The following is a 26182-nucleotide window of genomic DNA, read 5'->3' as shown; positions in this document are numbered from 1 at the left end:
ATGAACTCAACAAACATTGACACTGCAACTATGTTTTCCAAAGTGGGTGATATGTATAGTTCTTTCCTTTTGCTTAGTGTCAGCTGTTCCCTCTTTCCCTCTCATTCCCTCCCTCCCATCGCTGTCCTTGAGTTGCTTAGTTCACTTTCATCAGTGTCTAGTGCAGCTGATGGACCCCTCTGTTGTATTTTCCCGTTTCCCTCCGATTCTGTGCCCTCCTCCCCTAGCTTCCCTCAGATGTATATACCATATGTGGGGTAAGGAACAGAGTCATCTGAAAATGATCCAACAAAAAGATGAGGTCCTTTGTTGAGTCCTGTTTGTCATATGTTGTTGAATTTTTTTTTTTTGGTTGAGAGACTTGAGCTGAAGAACTGAGGGACAGAGCCTAGGCTCAGAGTTCAAAGCTAGTGCTCTACTACTTGAGCCACAGTGCTACTTTCAGTTTTCTGGTGGTTAACTAAAGATAACAGTTTCATGGACTTTCCTGCCTCAGATGGCTTTGAACTGCCATCCTCAGATCTTAGCCTCCTGAGTAGCTAGGATTGCAGGCATGAGCCACTGGCACCTGGCCTTGTTGCATTTTGAATTTAACATCTGCATTATCAGGGAGACCATGTGCCCTTTGTCTCTCTGATCTTGGCTTATTTCTCTCAACATGATTTGTTCTAGTTCCATCCATTTTCCTGCAATGTGAGGTAAGTTCTTAAAGTTACTGACATCAACCAACTTTTGATTGTCATTGTTTTGAGACACGGTCTCTTATGTAGCCCAAGTTGGCTTTGAATGCTAAATCCTCCCACCTCTCAGATGCCAAGATTATAGGCACAATGATACATGTCCGTAATCTCTCATTTTTCTGAGTTCTATTACTGCTTAGTTGTAAGTATGTTTTAATATGATTTTTAGTTTGAATGTCACTAAAAGCAGACCCCAAGAACTTGAATGCAATGAGATTTGGTAAACAGAAATAGACAAACTGGCAAGGCAAGATAGGCCAGAGGCAGCCAGGGATATAGAGTTTAGTGTTAAGCTACTTGCTGTTGGGAATAGCTGGGGCTTAACCTCATGGGAAAATTCTGAAGCTATCCCACCTAAAGTCTGAGGATGTTGGCATGTTTTACACAGGAACTCATATTGTCAAGTATTTGTTAAGACAGCCTGCCCTACACACAAGCAAAAGGGATTTTCTCTGGCTTTGGGAAAGACCAGAAGCAGAGATGTTTACTGAGCTAAAACCAGAGTATGCTTACTGATGGGGTTAAGGCTCAGGGAGGGAGAGACACCAACAAGCCTGCCACACTAATCTTCCCACGTTTGTTTATCTTGTTGGTCTTTCAAAAAAAACAAAAAAAACCCCTTCCAACCCTACAAACATTTGGTTTGGCCAACTCTCCCTGTTAAACCTGTTTATTTCATTAGGTTCTGCTATTTTTTGTTTGTTTTATGCCATGAAGAAATTCCAAAGAGGAATAAAAGTGATGTTTGCTCACTAACAGGATGCTAAAAAAAGAAAAAAATAATCACAAATCTCCTGTGAATTTTACTTTCTTGATTTATAGCATCTCTTCTCATTCGTTTCTAGGATCTCCTCACTTATATTGTGATTTGATCTTATCTGAAGCATTTCTGTCTCCAGAGATCTCAATATGTGGGTGTTAAGTTAGACCAGGAAGAAAATCAAGTCATATTTTGGTCAGAGAAGGTGGTAACTATGTATAGCAAAGAGTTTCGGTGCCCCTGTTCCCTCAACCTGGCTCTACCTGATTTCAGCAGTGGAACACGTGCCTGCCAAGAGCATCCTATCTCATTTCCTCCAAGGCTTTCTTTGGAATCCAGGACTCATTCAACACCCAGGAAGGATAGTCTAAAGTGGAGCAATCAATATTCCATGGGTAATCACTTTGGTCAATAGGGGACGGGCAAAAAGGAAAGGAGATATGTCCCAGCCTCTCATCTTGTGAAGGCTCCAGGATTCTGTAAGTGTTCCCAGAGGATCCAGCCCCAGATGCCCACAGCAGTCATCAGCTTTGCAATGTTCCCTTTATTGATTTTTATTCTTGTCTCTCCCCACTCATCACTCCTACTTACTCCCAGTGATCACTTCCAAAATAAACCTCCTATACTCTGTTTCCTCAAGTCCCATTTTCTGGGAAGAAATATCAGACCAAGACAGGCTGATGCAACATCGAAGTTTGCTGAAACCTTGGCAGCTAGTCTCACGTGGTCAGCTTATAGGCATTCTATGTGCCTGTATTTCAAATTACCTAGTCTGACAAAATGGGTTCAAGTGACTTATGTGTGTCCCATAGATCATGTCTATTAAGATTTAATGCTTATTAAGATTTAAGTTGCCAACTTTATGTGTGTGTGTGTGCCAGTACTAGAGCTTGAACTCAGGTCCTGGGTACTGTACCTTAGTGTTTTCACTCAAGGCTGGTGCTCCACTACTTTAGCCACAACTCCATCTCTAGCTCATGTCTATCTCATGGACTTTTCTGCCTGGGGTGGTTTTGAACAGAGATCCTCAGATCTCAGCCTTCCAAGTAGCTAGGATTTATAGACATGAACCAGCAATACCAGGCTCAACTTTCTGCCGTACTTCAACTTTCTCATCTGTATCTTTGTTCTACTTGCTGTATCATATACACAAAATGTTATGAGGGATCTGGAACGTTCCATTTCAGACCCTGTGAGCCTTTCCTGACCCTTGTGCCAGAAGCCAGTTTCCTATTTTCCTATCTGGTAGTGGATTGCATCGTTATTCATGCATCCACCTCAGTGCCTATTTTTCCTGATACAGGAGCATAGGATGCTCTAGAGCCCTACTGAGACCCCATACATATGCAAGTGGGATATATGGGAAAGGTAATACTGCATGGAATTAGCCTCTGGTTTAAGGATAGCAGAGCGAGAAGATTGAGACTTTGCTTCTCAAAAATCTCGAATAAAACTTCAGAAACACACATCACATAGAATCTTCTTAGAGGAAGGTCTAGCAAGTGTAAGCAGTTGATTATTATACAAAGTATAATAATCATGTCTGTTTGCATTGTTCCTTCTCCTTTCTCTAACTGATCTGGGTACCATCACTCAAATATCTGGGACTCACCACTCATTCCTGCTGCAGATGCTTCAGATCATCCCAAGTAAGCTCCATTTCACATCGACAGTGCCTCATGTGAGCTATACACTATCTGGATCTTCTCTAAAGTTCAGCACATGTGCTAGCACAGACTTGGGGTGAAGGGGTGCTTATTGATGTCTGTTTACTCGTGGGGATAAAGGCTCAGCCTTCGTATGGGTGATTCTCAAAGACATCCCTGCTGTTTCTTAGTTATTCTAGCAGAGGCAAGACCCTGTATCACAACCATGTCTAGTGGCTCACCTTCCCTGAACTGATGCCAGTGTAGAAACCAAAGCACTGGTTAATGCAGTGGCTTAAGCTCCTGAAGAATATGGGCCAATGAAACCAAGGATTGTAGAAGACCTTTTTTTTTTTTTTTTTTTTTTTTTTTTTTTTAAAGAAGCTGGCATTAGCCGCTTTGAAGGCCAGCAGATTCCAACCAACAACCAACTCAAGTTATTCTATGAGAGGCAGATCATCTGGATGAACTTCATTTAAATAGTGTTATGTTTTGTCAGTGAGGAAAATATTTTTAAAGATGGAAGAGCTTCAAGGGACATTGGATGTACAGGTGTCACAGATGCCGGGTTCAGAGTCCTAATAATGTCTGGGACTGGGACTCCAGAGAAATACAATCCTATGGATATTCTCCAAGCATCCTGAATTCTCAAATGTCAGGCTTTCCCCCTAGAGTCCTGGCTCCTTTCTCCTATGCTAAAAGCAGAAAGCTTCTTAGGACTATGAGAAGACAACACCTAAGGCAGGTTTCTTAAAGGAAGGAAAGAGAAGATGCTGAGAAAACTTCTCTTCTCTCTAGAAAGAGCAGGGTTGAGGTGGCCCAAGCTGGGATAGGAGTTTCCCCATTACAAGGAAGAATCTTGTGAGGAAGAATCTTTTTTCACAAGGAAGTTCAAAAGTCTGGTACATGGAGGCAGTGGTTCATAAAAGCACCTTTTGAGGTGTATCATAAGGATGTTAGGTCATTGAGTTGAGGAAAAACATGATCAGCTAAGGGAAAGTTCAACACAACACCTGAGGTCCTGACTAGGATTTCTAGAGATGGTCCTAGCTTCCTGAGGAGCCTCTGACAAAGCTTAAAACGCATGATGACCTTCAGGTGAAGTGGGGATGCTGATTCGATAAAGATATCGAGGAGCAGGGGAGGTCAAAGTACTGGACAATGTTACAATGGGCTACTCTTCGAAGACCACAAACCTGACCTCCCAACAAAGGAGGAAGCATCTTCTGAGCCCTTCTTTAAGATAATCAATAGTGTCTACACACAGATAAATGGTAGAATCTTTCTCCCCTATCACGCCCAGTGGTTATTTTTAATAGGCAGCAGGTTTCTGGCCCCCAGAGATCCTTGACCTACAGAAATCTGGGTCAGGGCTGGGAAGGTGGCTCAGTGGTAGAGCGCTTGCCTTGCATGCTTGAGGCCCTGGGTTCGATTCCTCAGCACCACATAAGCAAAAAAGAAAAAAAAAAGAAATCTGGGTCATTGCTATGTTTTATCATAATGCTTGAATGGTCTTTGCACCAACTTCTCACCTTAAAAGGATAAGCATCCAGAACCCCTGCCTTCATTTTGCATCTGTCTCCTTTAACTTGAGTTCAGACACTTAATTCTGCAGGTCATCATGTTAATCACTCAAAAAAAGCATCTAAAACTGGTGATATCTCATCTCTTGGAGGCACATTATTCCATCTCACTTTCAGGTACAAAGAGTAACCAAGGCATCTTACCTCCAGCTTTTATGCCTTATTCCAGAAATATACCCACACCCCCACAGAAAAAGTTACCAAGAATCTCTAGTGATTGTTCTAAACTTGAAGCCATCTTGGGGAATGATAGGATTGGTGACAGCTTTAATGGCAAAGGACCAAAACTGTATCCCCAGCCCCAAAGCAATAGCCAGGCTTGCAGACAGATCAACCCTTTTGATGAGGGTAATTATTTATAGCACATGATCTATCCTGGAGGAAGAAGCAATCTATCATGTGATATGGAGCATCTCTTAAAACAGTGAGGGCATCTTCAGACCACATTCATCATCATCGTCAACATCCATCAAGTTTTCCCAAGTCTCAGTGACCCTCTCACTAAAGTTGATTCTACGTGTGCATGCCTACACAATACTTTGCACAGACTTCTGACAAGGTTGTCGAAAAAGCTAATCATACAAAGGATTAAAAGAGACAAGAACAGCAAGAACTTAAGAGGGGAAAAAAATCCCAGAGTGTTAGTGACATCAGCCAAATTTAAGACATTCTATGGGTGCTCCCCTGAGCAATTTCACTATGAGACTGGCCAGGTCCCAGATGCTTTTCTAGCTGAAGTTCACAGTGAAGCAGCTGGAGAAGCTAGCTATAAAAGGCAGCCCATCAGGGACTCTGCCTCCCAACAGGACAACATGAAGGAGAATCTTTAGACAAGAGGGTGTCTTAAGTGTATGCCAAAAGCAACATTCACAAGAATGAAGGTTTGAGCGGGCTTCATCTGGTAGCCTGCTTGGATGCAATGCCTATTCACCTCAAAGATGTAAACAGCCATGACTATAAAGAGAGTATCCAGGAACACAGTGTAGGGACCAACATACTGGACAAGCCCCTGAGCACCATGGAGCCAGAGCTAGTAAAATTGGTGATGGACACGTTCTAGGAGCAGGTAGAGAACCTGGATGTAGACAGTAATGTGCTGCAGTTGAAGTACGTCGTGTGCCGGCCAAAGTGAAGGCTCCTCAGCTCTAGTAGGCAAAAAGAAACATGGTATGCACATAAATGCACACTGAAGATGAGATTCCCAAGAACAAAGACCTTGACACAGTGCAGACTCATCTCCAGGAGCCAGAGAGCTGTGACCATGAAGGAGGTCACATGACTCAGGGACTGAGTACTGGATAAGGATTTGAGCATCATGCAGCCACAGGTGTGGTCTGTGGTGCCATTGAGTTTGGCCACCATGCTATGTCTCATGAGAAGATGGACAGCCTCCCAGATAGCCGACAATGGCCTGGACATCCTGCACTAGCTCAGACAGCTGCTAGATAGAGAACTCTGCTGTGGGCATGAGCTCCGTGTACAGCTAAAGAGGAAGTTGGCTGTGCCCTACATGGGTGATGCCTCCCTCATCCTGTAACATGTTGGAGGTTTCATTCCTCCTTGCTTCCACCGCACTGACCTTTCTTCAGACTCTTCAGTTACATGGCAGCCTGGCTTCAGTTCCTTCCACCTGTCAGGCCTTAGAATTGTTCCTTTTGGGTGTAGGTAAATCATTGTGTTGAGTCTGCACAAACTTTGTGTACATGGCTCCTGAGACTCTGGGAGACAGCTAGGAGATGGGCAGGCCTTCTGTCTTCTGCCTGCGTGCAGTATCTGGAATCTGGGCAACATTGCATGTAGACCTCAGCCCAAGGCTATGGAACCTTCAGTCTTCAGAGATGCTACTTATTCTGGCCACAGCAGCCAGGGCCACCCCTTTCACAGGCAGCTCCTGGAAGCATCTCTCCCATTTGACAGACACTTATCGCCTTATAGTCCTGGAGTCATAGCTACAGGCAGTCTCATCAGCTGAGGAAGAACCTGTAGACCTCTCTGTGCACCAAAAGATTTCCAGTACTACAACATTGTCTGAGGTCTTTGCCCTTCAGCTTTCCAGTAATAGTACCTTGGCCATCATTCCCTGCTGGGCTGGGCCTGCTTGGGTACATCCTGCCCTTGGCTCTATCACCCAGCCCACAGGGGCAGAATCATTGCTTAATTCCAAATCTAGATGTACCCGCCCCCAGAGGGCTCCTCATTCTTACTTGTTGGCTGCTCCTGGGGATGCCCTGTCACCCCATATTAAGAGGGACTAAAAGATTAGTGTCTACATTTCCCCTCTTTCCCCTGTGTTTTAATGTCTGGGAAAGGGATTAGCCTGCTTCTCTGGGCCGTCAATTTAACTCCCATTAGAAGTTCTTAGAGAATAGCATGAATCTCTCTATGTAAGGAATTTCATTCCATTTGCCTGACCTTTGACAAAATTCCAATTGTAAGACAGTATGATAACTTTGAGTTCTATTAGACAACCATCTTTGACTAGAATCGAACACCAGGGATAGACCGTGCTGCTCAGCTCACATGCCACACTGCTCAGGCACTGAAACTTGAGCCACTGACCCTAGAAACAATGCTTCCAAGATAGCTAATCTTTGTCAAGAGACCCATTTAAAGTGGAATTAAAGTCTAGCCTATCGTTCTGCTTTGATGGAGGGTGAGCCCCTCAAAGTCAGCCCCTTCAGGAGACTTTCCAGTTTTATGGTTGGTGGACTCACCTTTAAATTAGGAAACAACTAGGATTAAATCTGTCTACAACAACTGAAGGAGGCACCAACCAGCTCTCCATCATGTGTTCTCTCTGGGTTTGCGCTTACAACATTGGGGCTTCTTTACTCCCTCCTACCCCAGAGATGGTATCTTACTCAAAACCTAGAAACCAAGGATCTGATGAGCAGCTGGCTGAAGAGTGGAAGGGCCTATGTGATGTGCTGTTAACTACCCACTTCTTGAAGCTTGTAGGAATAAAACCCTGGATTTGTCACTCTAGAATAACTCAGTCATAGGAAGACACTGCTGACCTCTCTTTAGATCCAGGCTGGGACCTGTAGGTTGATAAGATCTTGTTCATTTATTCAAAAGGACAAATCAAGGTGATTATGAGGTTATTAACCCTCCTTATCGTGTCTGGTTCTCCCCTATAATACTATAATACACACATGGCTAGGTAATGCCTTCAATAGTTTGTAATTTCAGCTGGAAATTGCCTTCACTTGATGCATGATCACAATTTTGTTAATAAGGTCCTGAGTCTGATCTCTTTACCCCCATACTGTTAGAGGCAGGATCCCTATAAACAGAATTGTGTGTGGTTTGAGTTGCCCAGCTATTGTTAGGTGCCATCTTTATTTTCTTAAAATGGCATTTGGTCCCAAGTTGGAGAAAGAAATTTAAGAGTTCCATTGGAGAGCAGTTAGACAGGCTGGGAGGCTCTTTTATCTTTTGAATCTAGCAGCTTTAGGAAAAAGTTAAAACTCCAGAATCCCAGAACAAGTGAAGGTCTGTGGAGAACATCGCAAGCTATTACTTCAGTGACCACATTTCAAGTGCACAGATGTCTTCCTACAGCAAATATAAATGGTAAAAGATTTGAGACATTTGGCCTACCTTCCAGTGGGAAGCCCTTCCCATTATGGGCCCCTGAGAAAGAAACACAACTGAAATCCCCAGCTGCCACTATTCTACCTCCAGAAAACCGTTTGGAGTTTTATAATCCTCAAGTGGAGGAGGATAGGAGTACAATTGGCTTAGGGACACCAATGTGTCCCAATGACACGAATAAAGTTGTCATTTGATATACAAACTATGTAACGAACAAGGAGAGGGTTTCAAACGGGTGGGAGATACACATGTCAGTTCATGGCAGGAAGCCTGTTGTTCAAACAGTCTTTCAGCCACTGAAATTCAGATTGTTAGTGGCATTTCTAGCTGCCTTTAAAAACAATGACACCAGAGCTCCCATCAAATAACATTCTCACACAGGACAGCCTGGTTCAAAGGCAAAGGAGACAGGTTTTACTTAGTACCCACTTTGACTCCTACATGGACTCAGTTGAGCAAGTGCATCCCTCCATCATTTCCCCAGAACACCTGCCTGCCGGCAACTTAAGACCTCAGCCCACTTGTTAATGAAACAGCTGTAATGGGACCACATCTTATCTGCAGCTTCCACATCAGGTCTTTCCCCACCTGCAGGGAGAGCAGGAACATGCTAGGCTCAAAATGCCTCTTCACCGAATTCCTTTGTCTCCGATTCTGGCGTTATAGCCACCACAATAGGGACCCATTTTGCCATCTGCAAAATCTGCTTTTCCAAAAAGCCATTCCATGGTGAAAATTGTCCAAGGCATTGTGACATTTTTAAACTCACTGCCCGATCATTCTAGAAAAAACATAGCTTGCCTGAGAGTCTCTGCACTATATAAGAACAAGTGCATAATCCAAGTTCCTCCAGGACCTTTTACATCAGTATTTTAGATATGATTTAGAAATAATAGAAGCCAGTCTGACAGTAGCAGAGCAGGTTGTGATGTTAGTAATACCATGTAGCTATATTATGCTAACATCTCGCTTTCCTTTCTTCATTGGAAAGTTCTGTGAAAGTGTGTAGCAAATTAGGTGTATTTGGTGCTATTCCACTTTGATTTTATCTCTGCTTTCAAAATTTTTATAGTTACTTAGATGGTAGATATTCTACCTAATGTCTCTGCTATGGTTTATTTAATAAAAACTGGGGTTAAACACTCAGTATCTCAGCATTTCTTCTTAAAAATAATTTTAGTCTACAAGATGGCTTTTAGTCTCAACTGCTAGAAAATTACTAGAAACTGTTAATGGTTGATACCGCTGGACTGTCAAGCAAGCATTCTATCAACTTAGGCCAACACCCACAAAATGAGTGGGGCCCAGCAGTGTACTTACTAGCACGGGATGCAAATATACTAGAACAGCTTTACTTAATTCTTACATCTCTCATGCAGTGAAAGATTACCCTTTTTACTTACACTTTGTAGGGTCCATGTTCTGTTATTGTTTTCTTTTTATTGACCTATAACACACATACCATAACATTTACCCTTTCAAAAACTATACAAATTAAGGATTTTCAGTACAAAATCAAATGGCCGTGAAACCATTTTCTTTTTGAGAAGGTCCTGGAATAGATTTCAAAGCTAGCTTTGAACTTGTAAACCTCCTGCCTCAGCCTTTATCAAGAAGATTTTAAAATCTATAATCTCATCTTCAATTCATTTGTCTTTAAGTTTACAGATTCTTCCTCCTTCTGCTGTTACCTCTCTGCTGAAGTTTATTTTTTATTAAATTGAAGTTCTGTAAAAATCATCTTTAATATTTTCTATTAATCAAGACACCTTTCCCATTTAGGATTTTGGTGGAGCATAATTTCTTGGACAAGAATTTAAGTTGATGATTCACAATCACTATTGGTGATTCTAAAACCTAGGTTGTCTTGATTTCTTAATTGCTGTCTTCACATGTTTTAAGCTGGAAATTAAATAATAATACGGTCAGTCTAGAAGCAGGATTCTTCCCAGGACTTGTCATTTGATTGGGAGCTGAGTTCTGTAAAGTACTTGCTGGTTTTATATGACCACTGAAGTCTGTTCAGCTAGCTAAATGGTTAGCTGCAGATAGGACACGTTTCCTTAAATGGCTGCAATCAATAAAACTTCTAGTACTTACTGAGGGGCTGTCTGACTCTACAAGGGCCATCTTTCAATGCTAGCTGTGCAGTTGAACACTGCCTGAGCCTTTATTTTCTATGCTGAGTCTTGATGCCAGCCAGAGGTTAGAGTTTAGGGGTGCTTTGTGGTTTCCCCCATATATACACACCCTCCTGGGTATGCCCAGGAGTCCTAGGACTCTATTGGAGCTTTGCAAAATCCAAAATATCTAGCTTTTGTCTAGCTTAAGCTTTAAGTATACCAAGTATGCCTTTTACACATTACAAATGGCTTTGACTAAGGATGGAAAAATTAAAGTTTCAGAAGCAAATTTTTAATGACCATTGGGTGTATTATACAGCTCAGTTCATACTGAGAAGTTCTTTGGCAGTTATGCATTATCCATTACATTTAAACCACTAGAGTCTGCTGAGGATTTCAGGCCTTTGTGTGAAAACATGCCTCTGACAAAGCCCAAAGTCCTTACAAACAAGGTAAAAGTTTGTGATCATCTCCTAAAGCCCAAAAGGGCTTCAGTGAAAGTTTTACAGGACAGATCTTTAGCCGAAGCTAGTCATCAGTGTGGGAAACAATCTAGTACTCCATTCTATACATCTAGGGCATTTACCAATTTTCCTCAGTGGGTGTCTCTTTATTACCATGAACCTAAAGATGCTATGAGTCTACTCTACCCCACCACACCACTAACTGACTTGAGACCCAGAGGGCTTTAGCAGAACCTAGCTCATAGCATGTATCAAAATATATGAACACGGGCATCGTGATCACCTCCAGCCCCTGTGAACAAAAAGTTTCTTACTATTCCACAATTATTAGTGACGGTCACTAAAAATAAGCAGGACCCCCAGAGCCTAGAATACTGACCTCTTTCAGTTATAATTCCCTTCACCAGCTCCCCCCCCAAAAAAAAATTGAGCAGGAAATAGGAATAGGTTGCCAAGAATGCTAGGATTTTTTTCCCCCATCAATTTCATCAGGTGAGTCCCAACATTTGAGTGGAGATCTGAAAGTCTTTCAAGCATGTTAGGTCAATTCAATTGAATTCTGAAGGGCCATCTATAGCACATCAAAAGGAAACCACCTTGTAGGAAGTCAGAATAGCAATTTGGGGGCAGCAAGACAACCTGATCATGGGACTCACTCACCAGAGTCATAAATAAGCAAGTATGTTCAGTGTTGACTAGGTCATATGCACAGGAGCTAAGCCCATTCCACACTGGGAATGTTTTGGTCATGTCTCACTCTCATCTTGTACCATAGAGTGTCAGACATCACAGAAGATGACAAGGCCATCTACTGCAAGCCATCTACTCAAGGCCTTGTTGAATATTATCTAATAAAAATTAGATTCTTCTGCAAAGCTAGTAACCAATCATCATTTCTGAGAGAAGGATGATCAAGAGGCATTGGGCCTACTCTACCTTCAAGTGACGAGTACAGGCAGTTAGCACAAACTGGCCATTAGGAATCCTTTCATGAATATTGGAAAAAGTTTTGCTGGAGATCAAGGACATGTCCTTTAAGTAACAAAAGCCCACTTTCTCTAAGCATCTGGGCATAGGTTAAGCTTATGATTTTGTATTGGCTCCTCGGGCTGGCACCTCTGCCCACTATTTAAAGGTTTAGCAAAGTACTTGCATACTAGTGAAGATCTGAAGGACTCTGCCTGAAGAACTATTTTGGAGAACTCACATCTTTTCTTTTTGTATTATCCTATATAGAAGGAGCAGGAAGGGGTGGAACTTGAGACAGTCATTGCATTTATCAAGTCAGATCATCTTGGAAGGGAATCAGACTTGTCTTGTGGACACAGCTGGCAGGCTGCTTTCCTTGTCCTCAGTGAGCATGCTCATTTCAAAGTCAACTCACCCAATTGGCTGATAGAGAAAGGCCCTCACAAGGACAGGTCCTCGAGATATGATTACCAGGAGACTCCCCGTAGCTTAGGCTCTTCCTCATGAGAGGGATTAGGAGGAGAAAAAAAAGTAAGGAAAGGTGTGCAAAGACCCAGGTTTGGAAACAGTTATTTCCTTTCTGCTACAATCTATTGCCCAAACCAAGTCACAAAACTAGCTTCAGATTTAAAGGGTAGGAGCCACCACTGCAGGATTGACATTCCTTCAATGTCCCATTCAAGACATGAGCACAGAACTGTTGCTTTTTTAAATTTTAAAAAATCAATCACTATATGAACCGAAGTCATTTAGTTACAGGGTGATGGAAAAGTGAGGTTTGGATAAAGTCAGTGTAATCCAGTCACTAAACTTTGGACCACAAATGGAGTTCAGAAATACGTCACAGTGAAGAAACAGACATGAATACACACAATCAGCCTCCCTACCCATAGTAAATGCAGGAGGAAACAGAAGATTACCTGACACAAGCCAAGGTTAGCATGTCCCAGACAACGAAAGGTTAAAGATATCCAGCTGTTCCTGCCCCTTCTCACTAGAAACTTCTTTCATTCCCCCTCCTCTTTGTACATGTCTCCTCCTCATGGTGCGACCTCCATAGACCCACTTAGCTGGCACAGCTTTTGTAACTTGACCCCTTAAAAAAAAACGGTAGTCTCATAAAAACCCAGTAGTCCCAATGCTTGAGGCCCAGAATGTGTGAGATCTGGGTCCACTGCTTGGCTTCTGATCAGTCTGTCACTGAATTTACTTTTCTCTAGAGTTTTTACAATGCTTCCTTCTGCTCTTTGTCCCAAGTCCAGCCATCATCCTCACACTCTGGGACCACTTCTACCAACGTGTCCCACACAGCCCCGTGTTTGTGCTAGTTATCAAAACATATACATGTGCTCTTCACCTTCAAGGACTCTTGGTGCTGCCTCCCAAAAATTACTCAGTTCCCCCATAAGTAGCCAAAGCCAACTGGATTTCGGCCTCTTGCCAACATCAAACAATGAGAATTTAGCAGTCCACTGGGTTCTTGTTTATTATGGGACCCTCTTTTCAATACCTTTTCATAACTACCTGCTCGCTGGTGTTTCATACCCATGTTAACCCACTGAATCATACTGCCTTGTGATAAAATTCTTATGTCCATTTTCATGAATGAAGCAGGAGAAAAGGCTAGAGCATGCTTCTCTGAGAAACACTGGCGGTTGTCCAGATCAAGAGAAGGCTTACCTAAGAGGTTAGGGTGCTGTACTAGCCCTGTGGTACCTCACACACAGTCCAGATAAAAGTCACCAACATGCTACAAGATGTAAGGCAGAGGAACTTGGGAGTGACCTCCATCTTCTGGGCTCTGGGTCTGGCTTCTCGGCTAGATTTGGCTAGTGGGAAGCATGCAGAACTGGAGGCTGAGGGAAAGAAGTTAGAACCACGCACCCTTCCCCCCACCCAAGCAGTCTGCTACAGGGGCTATTTCCCTTCTGACATTCCCTTCCAGGTTCCTGCAGATACACTCTGAAAGGGCCATGGTCTCCCCATGCCCACCTCTGGGAGACCTCTTCTGAAGAAGCCACAGTGCTACTACATTGAAGTAGCTTCCACCATTTATATGGATTTCTTCAGTATTTCCTGGTTGACATCCAGCTCTTGAAAGCTTGGGAGCCTATCGCCTAAATTCCTTCTATTGAACTAATTAGCCTGACCCCAATCTCCCTATTGTACTGGAATTGTTCAGCTGTTGGTTTATTTGTAACAAACCATCGCATTGTCGTCTCTTTCAATTGGCAGGGGTTAATGTTTAGGGCACATGACACTTGGCATCATCTTTATAAATGCACCATTAATCATAAATAGCAAGTAATGTGTCTAGGACACCAAGGAGATTAACCTGTTAGACATAGTGAGCAATGGGAGTTTATCCCTGCCGACAAGGGGATGCTACTAAATGAGGAGGTCAGAGAGAACTTATGGATACAACACCATACGCTCAGCCTTTCTCCAGCAGCTTTTCCCTAGTGCCCACCAATGGTGTCATTTCCAGTAAAAGAGGCCCGTTTACTTGTCAAGCTCTAGAAATAACTCTTGATCCTCAAGCCAGTCTCTAGTCTCAACAACAAGCAGGTGCGAGGAAGCGGCATTCCTGAAGGCTACGGCCTGACTATACTCTCAGGCCTGTTCCAATTGTTCCTCCCAGAAAGTAGATTATATATGGTCATTTATTCCAGTTATCAGACATTCTCTAGTTGGAATATGATTCGAGAGAGTCTTGACCCCAATCACCAGATTGAAATTGTTACTATAAAATCCTTGTCTGAGGAAAAAATAGACCCTCCTTTGTACATCAGATGTGAAGGGAGAGGACTGTCAAGTCTGAGTGTGGGAGCGTTAGAAACCTTAAAAGTCTGTCGGGTTTTCAACACTCTGTAAAAAAGACAAAGACCCTCTAGGGCAGCAGCCCTACCCTATGCCCGGCCCTGTGAGAGCTACCTTCTCTGTGATAAAAAGGGAAGGTAATTACCACCTGCTCTCAATTCAGACTCCACCACCTCTGTCTGCAGTCCAGGGTGAGGATTCTGGGGACTTCTACTTTTTCCTGTCTTATAAGACAGAGGCAATCGTCAGTATGGTATTCTAAATTTTAAGGAATTAAAAGAAATCAAGGTTTCTACTGCTCAATATGGGGCAACTGCTCCCTTTACTTCATCCCCGGTTGATCATTTGGCCCATCAGGCATTCTGCCCAGGGGACTGGAAGAAAATTGCTCAGGCCTGCCTCAATTGGGGGGGGGATTACCTATGATGGAAGGCACAATGGATGGAAAGGTCGATCGGGTGGCAAAATAACTGCACCAACATCCCTGTAACTTATTGTAGGGAGCTGCGAGAGGCCGCACCTGGAAGATGGCGCCGGCTTCCGCCCTCCGCCTTCCCGATGGCGAGTGCTCTCTGTGGTAAACAACTCCTTATATGGCTAAGGCAAAGAATCTGGCTTGCTTTCGCGCACCTGAACCTATTGGTGGTTCCCACGTGGCGTATCAGGGTTGGCTACCCAGCGGGTACTTAAGGCTGTGGGGAATTCTCCCCGGGGTTGGGGTCAGAAGATTACTGAAAGGTCCTGAATAAACTGCAGAGAGAAGAGTTCGGTGTCGTGTCTTCCTTGGTGGACGAGGCGGTAGCGACAACTTATGACATGCTGGTGAGTATGGGTGAATACTCTGATGTTCAGCAGCAGATCTATTACTCTGAAGTTGCTTATGGGCAGATTAATGTATGTACAACCAAGGCCTGGAAAAAGCTCCCTACTTCCTAGGACTGAGTTGTTGTATAAGACCAGACAGGGGCCTGATGTTTCAAGAATGTTTCCCACCTTCTTAAAGCCGTTAGCCACATTGTAGTTGATGGTAAAGCTGGCACAATCCTGGTCCAACAACTAGCTTTTAAAATTGCTGTGTTTCCGGCAGCAGTTAGGCCCTGGAAGAAAACAGGGCCTAACAAGGCCTTGTAGGATTGCCTTTGTGCTGACATTGGGCCCTCTTATGTGCAGGGAATGATTGGCTGCTGCCCTTCAGGGGGTCCCACGTCAGCATCTGCAGAAGCAGATCTGGACTCCTCAGAAGAAAAACATTGTTACCATAACTCTCATTGCCAGTGCTACTGCTCTGCTGTGGCCCTCACCCAAACCATACATACACAGCACAACATGTAATGCTTTGGCTCAAAATGTTTCTAATGCCCTTGGGACCCAAAGTGCTAGGGGATAAACAGATTGTGAAACGTTGAAATGCTTCGGAAACAGCCATGATGTATGTTAATAATCAGGTAAAACTGCGAAAGACTCAGTTAAAAATGACATGTCATGCTGATCTGTCCATTGTGTTACCCCTCTTAAATAGGATGGAAGTGTGACTTGGACCCATACCCATGGTCATATTCAAGGAATCTGGTCCCATGATAATTTGAGCTTTGATATTATACAGCTTCAGGGAAAGATATTTGATACTGGCCACTCCACCCTAAACGTAGCAGACCCTAAAGACTTGGCTGCATCAGTTCTTCATTCCCTGCAAGGATGCAACCCAGGACATTTGTTACAGCACTCCTTTTGGTATTTGAGCATTGTTCTGTTTGTGCTATTCTTCCTGAGATATTATGATCCACTGCTTTGCCCAGGTCCAGGCTAACAGATACTTGCTCAATTTAAAAAATAAAGGGGGGAAATGTTGTAGACCCAAGGTGGCAGGAACTGTGAGCAAAGGCTCCCAGCCATTGACTCCAGCCCTCTGGGCTGTAAGTACTTGCCCTTTTATTTGAGGAAGCATTTTTCTCAGCTCTGGGCCTGAGGGCTTCTCTGAGGGAGTATGGCAGACAAAGATTGTTTGAGATAGAATGAGAAAGGCTATGTACTATCTGCACTTGTTGGCACGGTGGGTCCTGGGACAATGTGATGCCAGCATCTGACAAATAGAAAGTGTATATAGCTGAGGCTTTTGCTGAAATAAACAGTTGTGCCTTTAGCCTCCTCTCTATCTCCTTCATCAACCCCCTTGCCCCTCGGGAGCCCCTGTTCATGCTGCGGCTGGACTGTGGCATGGTGGTTGCCTTTTCTGTGAGCCAGGAATTAAGACAGTTTGAGACACTACTTACAATCTTAAGGACATAGCCTCTCCCTTCTAGAACCTTCAAGCCATGCATGGCCATGCTCCTATCCAAACTAGTAGATAGTATCTCTAGGGAAGTAGGTCAGCAATGCAGTCTTTGTTTTTGCAGTCAAGGGCCACGAGAGACATTCTGTCTGAAATCATATCTTCTTCCATCTGGCTTATAGAGTCTCCTGGTCTCATCTCTACTGCTACACGTACCATTCTCAAGATAGTTCTTCCTCACAGGACTCTTCCTAGGTTATTGTGGGCCTTTGGGGTTCCTCATTGTCTTTAAGCCAGGAGAAATACTTCATACTGTGTCTAAGGAGTGTATGTGTTCCTCAAGCCCTTGAACCCGCCTACCTCCCCTGCCCACTTTAGGAGGCCATACTACCATTGACTGAAGTTCCAACTACCCAAGTATTTGACTAATGGCAGGCAGGCTCATCAAGGCTGGTCTGCTTCTGTGTCAACCCTGGCTGGAAAAAGCAGAGAAGAACCACAGGATAGAAATACCTAGATGAGCTCCCTTAAGGATTCTAGTTTGTCGGACAGCCCCAAACCTCCAGTTGCAGGGGTGATCTCCTTCCCTATGCAGAAGGACAGTGCAAAAACTTCTAACCTGGAAGTTTCTTTTGTTTCTTTTTCCTGGATACCAGGAGGATAACGAGGGATTAAATCCTAGCACTAGGCATGAATTAAAGTGGAAAGAAATTGTATCCTATAAAACCATAAGAAAGTAGCAACAGGACCCCAGAGACCTCTTCTAGGACTGGATTTCAAGAGTTCTCATTTGAAGCTGCAGAGATTATTCAACTTCACACTCTTTCAGCACATCATATGCATCTCTGGCCAAGGTGGCCAGGTACGGCAACCTCACAGTAATGGTTGCTCTTGTAACTTTGCTCAGCATTGAGCATCTCATTCTCCCATCTTTTGGAGTTGTCATGGCAAAGGGAAAAAGACCGGAGAATGTATAGGTTGTACAAGGCCTGAAGACCGGCAGAACTATGTTCTGTGTGAGGACACACACGTGACTTTAATCAAGGCAATGGGTGAAGTATCTCTAAAAGGAACCTCACCTTTCCCACAAGCTCAGTGCTGTCCTTTGCTGGGGCTCTTGGTGCAAGACGTACATTTTAGGAGTCTCCACCTATAGAGACCACCTTAGCGGCTCAGAGGTGATTGTGCTGGGTCCAACATGGAGGGTGTCAAGGAAGGAAGTCCCAGAGGCTTACAGTCCACCACCGCCACATGTGAGGTGGTGTGGAAGGACTAAACTATCCCTTTCTTTGGGATAACTGGAAACAGTTTATACATGTGACCCAGACATTACAAAGTCCAAAAGTTGAACTTGAAGTTTAAAATTCAAGCTACTTTTCATACTCTTGAAGGGAGAAGGGTGGGAAGAGAGAGAGACTCAAGATCAGTGCCAGGAAGTATCACTTAAGCCTTCAGAAATCTATAAAAGTCTAAATCAGTTGGAAGGATAATCATGGAATCTTCCACAGTGAGTCAAGGGTGAATAATTGAGCCTGACATCCCTGGGGAAGAATAGAGAATCTTAGATAAAAGCTGTTTCCTATTTTCTCTGATCAAGAGAGAAACAATGGGTGAGCAAAAGGCCCCATGGCAGTAGTCTCAAATTTTCTTCCTCCCAAAATTCTCAAACTCATTTAAACCCAGACAATGGACTGATCAGTGGTCCAGGTACCCAGGATGGTGGGTGCTTTCACACTCCACCAAGGATCTATCTGCTTTTCAGAGAACCCTTGTTAGGTATGTGTTGTAGACCCTGAAGTGCCAGGAGCTGGCAACGTGTGAGCAAAGGCTCCCGGCCATTGACTCCAACCCTCTGGGCTGCAAGTACTTGCCCTTTTATTTGAGAAAGCATTTTTCTCCGCTTTGGGCCTGGGGATTTATCTGAGAGAGCATGGTAGACAAAGATCATTTGAAATAGAATGAGGAAGGATGCGGACTATCCACACTTGTTGGCGCGGTGGGTCCTGGAACAATGTGATGCCAGCATCTGACAAATATAGGAAGTGTATGTAGCTGAGGCATTTGCTGGAAGAAAGTTGTGCCTTCAGCCTTCTCTCCGTGCTGCGGCTGGAAGGCAGCAGGCATGGTTCAAGGAAACCCAGTCATTGTATCAACTTTCTTAGATACAAGGTCCCCAAGGATTTCAATGCCTGGAGACCAGAAACCTGAACATGGTTAGTGTGACCTACAGATTCAAGTTAAAAATGGTCCAAGCATATGATTCAATGGACCTAAGCCCTTCCCATAGGTAATTCCTCCAGTCCTTGTACATGTTAGTACCTACATAGAATCATAGTCGTCTACACACTGCATTCTTGGGCTTAATGAATGTTATGATAGTGGAGAGTGCCAAGCAAAATCTGAAACTACAACCCCTTGGCCAAGACAGAGAATCAAAAATCACATTTTGGAGATGAAGTGAGCGAAGGTGGTGCATGTTAGTACCAGCTTCAAGAAGCTTCACATTATCAAGAGTTCTTTCTTCAACAGCTCTCTGCCTTTCTGGCCTGTAGAGAACCTGGAAGCATAAGGTTCAATGACTGAAAACTTGAATAAAACCATCTTCACTAGAACAGAGCAGTCAAGACTTCAGATGTGGTGTGGAGACCCACGGTCAGATGCCTTCTTTTCCATTCCACTCAGAGGACCAGGGCAGTTCTAACTCACGCACAATTGTTAAGAAACGTTTAGGAATTTGCCCCTGGGCAGTACTAGTGGCTCTTGTTGGCATACTCTCCAAGAATGGAGCCATTCAGATATCTCACAGGACACATTGATTCAGTAGAGATTGGGGTCATAGTTGCACACAACGCCCACGAGATATGGTACACTGGAAATATTAAGTACCAGCATTTTCAGAGCCATTGTTCTAATCAAGTCATACAAGTGTTATGCCATATCTAACACAAAGATATTGAAGGACTGGAGTCAAGGTCACTTAAGAATCTATGACGAAAGCCTGTGAACAGCTGTTTGGGAGTCTTTCAAGTGTCCACAAATGTATACATCTTCGTATAAACTGGATTCCCGAAGATTTCACAAAAAACCAGATACTACAAAAACCTGAGGCCAAACAGGGCTGGAAAGGATATATTAGAATCCAACAATGGAATTGCTGGGCCTTCACGGAGATCTCAGACATCTGAAGCGTGATGGCCGAGTGCACAATAGAACACTGAAGACAGCATGGGGGCTATGGAGCCGGAGCTTGTTTACATGTCTTTGGTTTCAAAGTTTTAAAATCTTATTCACCCTCCTTGTTTTTAAAGTGAATTTTCTGGTGGTACTAAGGTTTAAACTCAGGGCTTGATGCCTACTAGGTAGTGCAAGAAAAGTTTTTTCTATGAAAGTAAGTCAAAGTGTACCACTTTCCTATCAATTCTGTGAGAACTGTTTTCTGAAAGCTTCTACTTTGGCCAAGTGGCTTGGCTCTTGTTAATTTTACTTACATCCTATTCTGCTTCTGTTAAGAAACCCTGTTACAAGCTCATTAAGTTTTAGTTACATCCTATTTGGCTTCTACTAAGACATCCTGTTACAAGCTCATTAACTTTTAGTTATGCCTTATTCCTATTCTTGTTAAGACATCCTAGTCCTGTTACATTAAACCACCATCCTAAAAAAATTACCTTCTTCAAACTAGCCAGTACTGAGCAGATCATGCACCTGGGCACACCTTCTGTATGAGAGACAGAAAGGGACCAGCCCACCTGCTGTGTGCTTGCTTGCCAGGATTTCAGTGAACAGTACATCGTTCTGCACAGAAATAAATTTTGCCTTGCTGAGATCTTTGCTCTCATGTCTTCAGTTGTGACTCTGTTTAAGAGTACACAACTCTAACGATGTGGAGCCTTGTCCAGGATCTCTCCATCTGGGAGAGGTGCCCAGAAGCCCTTTCTCCTGGGGGAGAGAGTATCCCTCTGCCTTGTTGCAGGGAACCGGGGGTGTCCAGTGACAGGTACATGTGGACGTGAAATCCAAGGGTCAAGTCTTGATCCACAGTGCTGGAGGCATGCAGGTGACTACAGACAGATTTCCTGCACCTACTCACAGGTACAGGAAGCTCACAGGTTTGTACTGCTACGTAGGTACGTTCAACTAGCTTTCACCCCAAAAGGGAATTGCTTGGAGACCGACAAAGCACATGGAGTAGTTTGCAGGACGTCTCCAGAATTTGAAGGCTGAGCATCTACAGGGTTCTCTCACTAGCTTGGTAAACCAACAAACCAAGTTTGTTACATTCTAGTAACAAACTATAGAAATGATCCCTGATAGTCTTAAGGGGGGAACATTCTAAATAGCGCAGCTTCTGAGGTACACGAAATGAGTGAGATCCCACTGGACAGTCCTTTAAAATGGACGTTAAAATATTGGTTTGATACTCAAACCAAAGAGAAAATGATGCAGCAAATGATTGAATATTTGCAGCTTCACCTGGACCTGGGAACCTCTTACTCAGCAGGCTGCTTTTTGGCCAAAAACTGGATCAGATTAAGACTGGGTTCTTCCAGTTGCTTACGTGTGTGAACAAGGAAGAGATTGAATACATCCTGTTGGAAATAGGGACCCCTTGTTCCTTGAAAATTAGGAAAAAGATAAAACTAAGCCAGAGGAGACATCCTCCAAGTGGGATTCCTTCCCTGCTTACCTCCCCCTTAAAATCTAGAGATGTCAGAGCGGGATCCTCTTTCCTACATGCCTCCTCTGCACAATCCTCAAACCATTGCTTTCCAGTGTCCCCCAGTTCCAGATGGAGATTGCAGCAGGAACCTCCATAGGATCTGCATCAACTCCTTCCTGAACCCCCAGGTAACACCTGTCAGCTTCAGCTCCACCTTCAGTTTGAAGTTCATCATTCTTGAGGCTCAAAAAATGGAGCTGCTACAAGGTTAGAAGGATGTTCCGAATTTCCTACTTCCTTCGCTCCCAGAGTACAACCATAAACCCTCTACCCTCTTATGAAGATCTGAACAGGAGATGGTGACTTGAACTTCTGTGCTAGCCCCCAGGGTATCAACAAAACCCAAGTTTCCAAGAGAATTAAAGCCCCTTTGAGGAGACCCAGATGCGGTTGTGAACTTTGATCAGTTTGAAGGCCCACAAATCTATACCTGGTCAGAACTCATGTCCATCTTTGTAACCTTATTCTCCAGGGAAGAGAGAGCTATAATTAGGAGAGCAGCTGTGACTGGGTAGAAAAGAGAACCCACCAGATCCTGGGGTTCAACCCACAGACAGGAAGTGTATGAACATGAAAGGGATTGGGGAATCCATTTCTGATCCCCCAAACCTAGCCTAGGCCTTTGATGTATGGCAGCAATGAAGGAGGCAGAAGTTCAGGCGAAAAAGAAAAAAAATCAGGTGAGAAAATATGCAGGGTTAAAATTTTGACAATTCCCTAAAGCATGGAATCATTAAGCTGCATTTTTGTTACTAACAGTTGCAAAGATGACAGAACTGGGAGGATCAAAGTTTGGAGGAATTATTCAGAGAGGCCTAGAAGGTGTATGTGACGTGAAAACAAGAAGGCTAAAATCTCGTCCACAATTGGGCTGAGACCTGCCCAGAGAGTTCAAATATGAAGGTCAAACGCCCAAGTCTCAGGGAGAAATAAATGAGTTTTATTAATGTTGGAATCGTGGACATTTTAAATGAAAAATGCCCTAGTAGAGAAAGTAACTCCCACCATGTCCTTTGAGGAAGAAATGGGGAGGTCAGGGGGATCCTATTAGGAGCCCTTAATTTAAAAAGCAGGACCAAAAGAAAAAGACCATCTTTTGGGATGTTTTTGGCCTCTAAATCATTTGTCACCATCCCTCCAACCCTGGGCCTGCTCCTCTCCCCCCAGGGCAGGTCCTGATCTCTGGAAGAAAGGGAGAGGTATATCATGTTCCTCTTTTGACACATGGAGCTCCAGGACTGGGAAGATTTCCTCTGGGCTCAACCTTTTAGGGAGAAATTTATACGTATAGCTTAGACATCAAAAGTCAGGAGAGGGGAGGACTACAGAGTCCCCCAGTTCATATTGACTTATAAACAAGTGTAATGCCCCTGAGTATTTTATATTATATACATATTAATTTGCACTATAGAGGGGATGTACAGAGGGGTGACAGTTACACGAATCAGGTAACGAGTACCTTTCCTTCCATACAGTGTCTTCTGTTCCCTCTTGCTCTCCAAGTTCCTCCCTCCCATCTTCACCCATGAGTTGTAGAATTCACTTTCATCAGCTCTACTGCTGCACTTTTCTCCTCGAGTTCTGTACCCTCCCCCACACCCCACTCATCCACCAAGAAAGCAATACCCTTTACCCCTGGACAGGTGACTAGGAATAAGACCTGTCATTGAAGGGTTTTTTGTTGTTGTTTTAAAGGATGGCCTTTTAAAATCCTGCATGCCCTCCACTTCTAATACTCCAATCCTGCCAGATAGGAAGTCAGAGGTGAAGTCCTGAAACTGAAAAATCCCAAGAAAGTGAAATTTCTTGGTGAAGTCTAAGAAGCCTGTTAAGAGCAGAGATTACAAATGTTACCAAGCTTCCTGGTCAAACATTTGCTCCTGGCAGTTAACTGTCAGATATTGTCAAAGCTTCCTGAAGGACCTGAACATTAGAAGAGCAAGCTAGAAGCTGCACAGCAGTAACCCATGGACCCAGATCTCTGGCTCAAGAGTTTGTCACCTAAGGAACATACTGCTTACAGAGAGGGAGAGACAATCTGTGCTGAGAACATGGCCATGCGCCCAGGTTCAGAACAGGTCTGGAGTTCTCACTAGCCAAGCATCTTATCAGGGGGTGGGAACCCCAGTGACAACGCTCTAGGGGTAGAATCATCTGATTTGGGTCAACTTATTGTTTGCAGAGATCCAGAGAACAAAAGAACATGGGGAAGAAGGTAAAGGATGCAACTCTAGATGATTGCTCTGGTGATGAAGATGCAGTTTGAAAGCAGTGGCTATAGGCTATCTTCCCCAGGCTTAGATGCCTGTGTTGATCTCCTAAATTTTTGAGACTTCTGAAAGCTTTATTGAAGTCAGGCCTCAAGGACAGGTCATGGTTTTTCATCTATGATGAACAAGAGGTTGTGGTGCATGCTGGACTGTACCCTGGACAGTTACTGCTGGCCCAGGAAAGAGGCCATTGGGTCATCCAGCCTGACGTTTGATTCTGTAGGCCTCCATTTCCTTGAGTTTCCTATACACGGTTGTATGGCCGCTTTCTCTCGTCCATCTGCAAGATCTCCTTGACATGGAGCAGGCGGGCCTTCTTGGCATTCAGTGCCTTTTTCAGTTTCTCCTGTTTCTTCTCTTCATCATCGTTGTCATCGCTCTTCCGGTGCTTTTTCTTCTCTTCCTGTAGCTTTTCTTGGTGCATCTCCATGAGCGTCTGTGGTTTCTTCACCGACTCTTCTCCAGTCTCACTCACACACTCCTCAGTGTTAGTCTCCTTCCCGGCTTCTCCAGGGCAGTAGGAATGCTTGAATGAGTGACAGCATTTGTATCCCCAAGGGCAGTAGGAATGCTTGAACGAGTGACAGCATTTGTATCCCCATCGGCCACCTTCTTTCCAGTAAGATCCCCAGATGTGCAGGTGGTTGTGCATCTTCATGTCATCTTCATACTTGGAGCAGGCCACGGCTCGCTCCTGCCCCTTGATGACGGTCCCATGCTGTGAATACTCCACATAGTCTTCCATCTTCCATCTGGGCTAAGAGCAACTCAGCTGGAGGAGCATCCAGATGTTCTTGGCCGCCATACTTTTCCAGGATGCTTTCTGTCTGTTCTTTGAAGGACTCATACAACAGCTCCAGCTTCGTGGGATCTGCCTGCAGGCGCACCTCTGAGCCCTTGTCATACGCCTCCCAGGCAGACAACTGTGTCTGAGCCATGGAAATGGTATCACCTCTGTACCTGACGAAGTTATCGCCTACATAACTCACTTCATCTGGATTCTTCCCTGCATTGGCATAGGGATTCTCTCTCATCGCTCTAGTTTTGGGATCATAGTAGGCAGAATTTAGATCTAAATTTCTCAAATATTTTGCAATATCTTCTCGAATCCTTAGATTCCAGACTGTAATTCACCTCTTAGACTCAAAATTCTGTCCAGGCATGTCAATATCCTCTGCATATTTATCTTCATCCTCATCTTCACTGTTGTGATCTTTTATCCGTCTGAGAATTTGGTTCCTCTTCTCCCCACTGATGTTTTGGAGAATTAGCTTGTTCCACTAATTTTCCTGAGGCCAATTCTTCTTGTAATTTCTGGGCTTTCAGTGTTCATTTTGCCAGGTCAACTTTGGTGTACTCTTCCACGATTCTCATGTGTTGTTCTGGATTGTAGCTCTTCCAGGGCTCTCTCTTCCTGTCACAGTCAAACGTGAGCTGAGGCTGGGCGTGCTCATCTGGTGCCATGATAGTCCCGGTAGACTTGGCGCCAACTTGCCTGGGTCTCTCGAAGCCGTCCTCCTTGTGCATCATGGCCCCACAGTCTCGCAGGCACCTTTGCGGTACTTGGTGGTTATGGAATTCTCTTTTACACCCCTCTTGTACCATTCTCCAGATGAACTAAACTGCTTCTGTTTCTTGGGTTGTGGTCTCTGGTGCCTTAAGGTGGGTCTTTTCGATGGATGGATATACCATGGTACTGAAGAAATATACTGAGGGATGTGTGGATTGATTATCTTTTCCTTCTTCGTCCACTTTTGCAGGAGCATTACCCAGTTTCCACTGTTCTTCTAGCTCCTTCCTCTAGTCCTCTCGAGTCATCTTCTTTGGTTCCTCTAAACTCAGCCTTTGGACCTGGACAGGGGTGCGGCATTAACTATATCCACAGCTGCCGATGACATGGTGAACTGGCCATCTGTATTAAAACAGTAGAATGTGTTAGGTGGGTGGTACACACAATCCTGGTCCTCAGGAGGCTGGAACAGGAGAATGGAGAGTTCTAGGCTGGTCTGGGGCTACATAAGAGTTTGAGGTCTGCTTGACTTAAATAGTCAGACCCCAGTCCCAAGCTCCCTATACAACCACTCCCTGACAGACAAGTAAACCAAGCCACCGATGTTTACTTCCCTCCTGCAATATGTTTTTTTTATCTCATTCCCTACCCTCTAACAGTGGGATCACTCATGAGACTGATCCTCACCACCCTGATAATTGTCCTTGGGAG

The 26182-nt window shown here is 44.1% G+C and overlaps 1 pseudogene; it reads right to left on the bottom strand.

Moving 5' to 3' along the window:
• Positions 1-24125: 24125 nt before the first annotated feature.
• LOC138827916 (pre-mRNA-splicing factor SLU7 pseudogene) lies at positions 24126-25859 on the bottom strand (annotated as a pseudogene).
• Positions 25860-26182: the final 323 nt, after the last annotated feature.

The sequence above is a fragment of the Dipodomys merriami genome, unplaced genomic scaffold (assembly GCF_024711535.1).
Source record: "Dipodomys merriami isolate MVZ:Mamm:240054 unplaced genomic scaffold, mDipMer1.0.p SCAF_16, whole genome shotgun sequence".
Lineage (NCBI taxonomy): Eukaryota > Metazoa > Chordata > Mammalia > Rodentia > Heteromyidae > Dipodomys > Dipodomys merriami.
The sequence above is the reverse complement of the archived record's forward strand: the minus strand, read 5'-3'. Positions and strand labels throughout refer to the sequence as shown.